This window comes from Erythranthe guttata, chromosome 12 (genome assembly GCF_056151865.1).
Source record: "Erythranthe guttata isolate IM_541 chromosome 12, IM_541, whole genome shotgun sequence".
NCBI classification, from domain to species: Eukaryota; Viridiplantae; Streptophyta; class Magnoliopsida; order Lamiales; family Phrymaceae; genus Erythranthe; species Erythranthe guttata.
In genome coordinates, this window is record NC_142544.1 from 7167383 (window position 1) to 7173747 (window position 6365).

The 6365-nt window shown below is 29.3% G+C and overlaps 1 long non-coding RNA gene across 1 annotated transcript; it reads right to left on the reverse strand.

Moving 5' to 3' along the window:
• Positions 1-5121: 5121 nt before the first annotated feature.
• LOC148766346 (uncharacterized) lies at positions 5122-6111 on the reverse strand. The gene is made up of 2 exons (XR_016035055.1): positions 5709-6111; positions 5122-5536 (listed from the first exon to the last, which is right to left on the reverse strand). It is a non-coding gene; the product is annotated as an uncharacterized LOC148766346 (long non-coding RNA).
• Between the last annotated feature and the right edge of the window lie 254 nt (positions 6112-6365).

Below are 6365 nucleotides of genomic sequence, written 5' to 3' on the forward strand. Positions count from 1 at the left end.
CTTACTTTAAAATAAAATTATATACTACAAATACTATATCGTGAATTTCTTTTAATATTTAATTTAATCAACTAGTAAGATTTGAATCGATGAAGTACAAATCCTTTCAATTAGTAAACATTATTCAAATATTTTAATCGGTTGCTTAACTATTGACATAACATGTTACATAATTGATTTAACTATTTATAAGTAATGTCTAATATCTTTTTAATTCAATTTTGTCATAAAAAATAGTAAATTTAATTCCTAACACATGTAAGAACCTAATCGTAAATCATAATATTTTATCAAAGCGTAATATTTGAACCAATTAAGCTCAAGTGCTTTCAATTCGTAAAAATTATTCAAATATTTGATCGATTCATTAGCGCGCTCAACTATTGACAAGAACGTCTTAATCAAATTAACTATTATTAATTAAAGTGTAATACATTTTTAATTCAATTTTATCATAAAAAAATAATTCCTAAATTACGCAAGAATCAAATCATAAGATTAATTAAAGCGTATGATTTGAATCAATTAAGCGCAAATCCTTTTAATTTGTAAATATTATTCAAAAATTTGAATCGATTAAGTTCAACCACTGACAAGAACGTATTAATCGAGTTAACTATTTATAATTAAAGTCTACTATCCTTTTAATTCAATTTTAACAACAAAATAATAATTTAATTCGTAAAATCGTAAAAATCATATCGTAAATCGTAAGATTTAATCTAACCATGAACCGATTAAATCTTACGATTTTTACGAATTAAATTTTATTATTTTTTATGATAAAATTCAATAAAAAAAAGGTTACTAAACTTTAACTATACACAGATTGATTAATACGCTATTGTAAATTATTGAGTTTAACCGATTCAAATATTTGAATATTGTATACGAATTGAAATGAGTTGAGCTTAATCGATCAAATCTTTGAATATTATTTTTGAATTGAAAACACATGAGTTTAATTGATTCAAATATTACGATTTAATTAAATCTTCCAATTTACGATTCAATTCAAACTTCAAATTCTTTCGAAACTCACTTTTAAATTACACGAGTTGAACAACATTTCCTTAGATTTTTAAATTATATTATATAAAGATTTGTTAGTATGGGATATTTTTAATATATAATAATAATAATTATATGAGAATTAATAATTTATTTAACATTATTTATATAAGTTTTATAACCATTATAAATTGTAGCTTTGTGATATATATCTGTATTGTTAGTTTAATGTCAATTATGTGTTGTGTCTTAATGGTAAGTATTCTTGTGTGTTTTTAGATGGTCACGAGTTCGAATTCAGGTTGATGCAATTTTGGATGGGTGGTTTAATGATTTTTACGAATAATGATATAATTGACATTATAAATTTTAATTCAGCAATAAATATATATTTAAAATTGCATTAAAAATATAGAGGGTAAAATTGACATTACATTAATAATATATAATGGCCGATTTTTTGAAAATATTAATTTACGAAGGGTATTTACGACAATACATAAATGAGGAAAAAATGGATTTTTTGGCAGGGACACGTGGCGCAATATAAAGGGGTATCTCATAAAAGTTTAGAACATGGGATCTCACCTTAGAAAGACTCTATTTATCAAAGAATGAAGTTGCGAATAATCACATGGAAACTATTGTTGTCATAAATTTCTATTCCTATATTCTTTATTTTAATGCATATTCGACCCCCTAAGTGATTGAATCATGGTTTTGTCATTGTATAAATGTTATGAAGCTTTTTTTCTTTTCTTTTCCTCAGTTTACTCCATTACTTTATGTTTTAATTTCATTCAATTTTACATATAAAATCTTTTGGTATTTGCTATGACGCACACACGTTTCGAACACTCGAGCACTAGAACACGTCTCTAACACTCGTGTCGGGCCGTGTACGTATTTCACCTAATTAGGACACACGTGTTGTGCAGTTCATACGCTTTGTTTAAGTGAAAATCCCTAAAACAAATTCAAAGCTTTTCATGAAAATAAATATGGGTATAATTTTTTATTTTGTCTTCTCCTTTCCTAATTTTAGTGTCGAAATGTTGTTTTGTAAAGTGAAAAAAACTCTTTGTTCTATTTTTTATTACATCAAAATGGTGGTTTGCTATTAGCCTATTATCATTCGTTTAGTTTATTTACACTTTTTTTTTTCGCAAGATTTAGTTATGCTTATAGTTTGCACAATTAGAGTTACTTTCATCATACATTCTTTTTATTTGGACGCCAAATATTGATTTAAACTTTAAGTTTAAGTAGGGTCGTCCCAAGGTCCCGCCTGAGGTGAAACTAAAAAACGAGGCCCTCTTAGAAACGAGACCCTCTAAATTACTGATGTTATTTTTAGAATGGCCGTTTGTTTTCTTATTTGTATGTTGGGCTTTATTAGTTTGGGCCTTCAAAACAAAGGGATGGAAAAGGACAAATCAAAAAGTTAGAAATTTTTAGAAAATAAAAATAAAGAAAAATTCGTGTGGCAAGTTACGAGATGCCGGCTCGGATCGACCCCGCAACTTCCAACAAATAATAACAGAGTTAATTGCAAATACTACCCCTATGAAATCCTAATTGCCAAATAAGCCCCTCTCAAGAAAAAACTCACTCGTAGCTTCCTATGTAAACAAAGTCAATACTTGTAAGAAAACACACACAAATTTGCCGGTAAACTCCCGCCGGAGGTCTTCATAATCGACATCGATGCTTGCACCTCAACAACAAAAACCGATTTGCTGGAGAAATCGTGAATTTCGGACAAACCAATTCGCCGGAAAACCTTGGGGATGCAACCAAGGGAGTGAAAATGGGGAGAGAAAGTGTACTTGAGCTTTTGTGTGTTTGGATAAAAATTTCTTTTTCTTGATTGTTTACATATATGCATGCACCATTTTAATTATGGTAATGGAGGAAATGGTGGTTGTGCAGGAGCACTGACCTGGTGGTGAGTACCGGCAGGCACCGGCGAAGCAGAACCGACAAATATGATTTACTATATACAGGGGCGGACCCAGGGGTTCTTGGGTGGGTGGGCTAAAAAAAAATTTTTGGACTAAAATGATATTAAATTTGAAGTTTGGGGGGGCTAAATGATATAAATCAATAGATAAATAACATAAAATATTAAAAATCTAATAAAAAATAGGTAAAAAAAATTTTCTTACAGGGGCGGAGGCCCCCCCAAGGTATACCTTGGGTCCGCCCCTGACTATATATGTAAAATGTAAAATAGTAAATGTTATTACCATATATATGTTTTTTTTTTATTATTATTATTATCTTTATTTATTATAAAATGTAAAATAGAAGAGTTGCAAAACATATAAAAACTTTTAAAATTATTACTATATATGATTAATTTTTGTTTATATATTAATTACAAAATCGGAAAACACATAATGTTAATAAAATTAATAATAATAAATTTATAAAATATGGTATAATTAAATTCAATATAAAGTTCAAACAATACATAGAATATTTAAAAATCACAAATATGATTTACTGATTGTTGAAAAATCCTTAGGGCATTTTTGTCATTTCCATTATTTTCTAAATTCTAATGGGTGTTATGTGCTACGAAAATGTTTACAAAGGGAGGAATTAGTAATTTTTTTGCACCGGTGGTATTTGTCAATTAGAGATTTCACAGGGTGGTATTTGCAATTAAATTTATATAAACATCATACTGCCAACTAGGGGTAGTAAACGAGCCGAGCCTGCTCGTGAACTCGACGAGTCGACTCGACAAAATCTCAAACTAGAGCTCGAGCCCGATTATAGTGTTCGATAGCTCGCGAGCTTACTCACGAGCTTCTTATTTGTTTGTTTATTTAATTTTATTTTATATATTATACAATGAAAATTATTATTGTTATTATTAACAAATATTGAATTATTTTATTAATGAGCTAATTATTGTAAAGCTCGTGCCGAGCTCGAGCTCATCGAAGCTCATGCGAGTTCGAGCTCGAGCCTTCCAAAACATGCGAGTTCAACTCACTCACACCCCCTACTGCCAACTGAGCTAAATATGATTTTCTTAAACATTTATACCCACCTTAATATTTAATATGAATCAAAGTAGAAGCCCTACAAATCTTCGATTTCACGGCCTTGCTTTGCCTTGGGCCGGCCCAATTTAAGATAAAGGAATGAGTTTAGTCTTACGTTAAAAGAAATTCATTTTACAGCTCAATACTAGCGTAAAATCCAGAATCTGGGAGAAATAATTACATGCAGTTTGTTGAATTGTTTCATGACATGTGCCAATAATGCTAGGTATTTAAATTCAATGAATGCTCAATGCTTTCTTTATTTGTGACTGAAACTCAATTTGTTTTTTTTACATAGCTTCATTAATGCTCAATGCTTTCTTTATTGGGACTATTAGCCATAACCCCCTCTAGTGTTTTTTTAATAAGGGGGGATCCAGCCATATTTTCAATATTAGTGGAAAACCCACTATTTTAATGATTCCCGAAAATAGCCTTCTGGAAGACACACACAAAATTCAGAAATTTGATATCCCTACAATCGCAAACTCTAATTTTTTTAATATATAATTTAAATAAATTTAATTTTTCGGTTTTTTTATTATTTTAATAAAAAAACTAACAATAATAGCTTTAAAAAATATTTTTCTTTTAATTTTTTAATTAAAAATAATTTTTATTTTATTTTATTTTTTTAATTTCCTTTTTTTTTTGGTTCGGAATCAACTATAAAGATTCTGAAACCAACTATAATATTTCTGAAATCGACTATAATTTCAATTTTTTTATTTTATTTTTCTTAATTTTATTTTCCAGTTATTTTTTGCATTTTTTCAAGAAAAACAACTATTTTATTGCCATTTTTTAATAAAAAAACAACTATAAATTGTAAAACAACTATTACAAAACAACTATTTTTTAATAAACAAAACAACTATAAATTGTAAAACAACTATTTTCGAAAATCAAATAAAATTTCGTTTTTTTTCTTCTTTTTCTGGCTTATTTTTTCATAATAAACTACAACAATACTGAAAATAACTATAAAAAAATCGATTTTTTTCCCCAAATCAACTATAAGAAAACTCTAAACAAACACAAAAAATAGTGGTTTACAATAATAGAGTTTACTTGAAATAAAAACAACTACAAATTAACGAAATCAAATATATAAACATCAAAATCAATCGAAATCAACTAGCAATCGAAAACAACTACAAAAAATCGAAAACAACTATAAACTATAGAAAACAACTATAAAATATTAAACTCAACTATTAAATTGTTCCTCGATCGGCCTGTAAGTAACTACGAATTCATGCAAAATTTAATCGAAAAAACATCACAAAACATCTCAAATCAAAAATTCAAAAAGTATTCGACACGCTCTAAAACCCTAGGCACGAGATCCACCATTCACCTTTTCTATCCCTTCACTTTTTCATCTCCACTTTTACGGAGATTTGTCGTCGGCACCACCAACAACAATGCAAGAATGGGAGCAATTCTTAGCATAAAGTCCACACCTGCAAATAAAAAACAACTACAGACATCGTAAATCAAACTACAAAAATAATAACAAACAAAATACAAACATCACAAAATATTCCTCAATGTTTCGATGAACAATTAAGTTACAAAAATAAAATATTTTAAGCCCATAATTTTCTACCATAGAAAAGATGAGAATTTTCTTACCGATCGAATTAAAATTAAATTATTTTCTATACTTTAGCCGGGGGAGCGATTGCGGCGGTCTGTGGATCAGAGACGAAGATAGATGAGGGGAAACAAGGAAGACCGTGAGGCGACGTTGGGGCAGAGATGAGGAACGGTAGAAGCGGAGAGGCGGCTCGGTGGAGATGAGTAGCACTAGCAGCGGCGCAGGGGAGAGAACGAGAGAGAGGCGTGGCTGGCGGCTTGTAAAAAAAAATTGGACGAGGAATTAGAGAAATAGGGTTTGAGGTTTTAATGTGGTAAAAGGGTAATACAGACATAAAACTAAAGGTTTATATTTATTCTAAATTAAAATATTAATAGAGGGGGGTCTCACTAATTATGAAAAGGGGGTTATATCCACCCTAATATATGTAAATGATGTAGGGGGTTCTTACTAATTATCCCTTCTTTATTTGTTGGAACCACATTTTATTTTCAATTACAGCAATAAAGATTAAATATGATGTAGTTACTGTATATAGTATTTGATTATATGAGACATTCATCTCTTCTTACAAAGAAAAGTTTCTCTCTTTGTCAATCTTTCTTTCTTAATCTAGGGGCCCACATGCATTTACAACCTTTCAATTTGCAGGGAATGCCTACCTAACTCTATTGATTAATTTTTATTCTTTT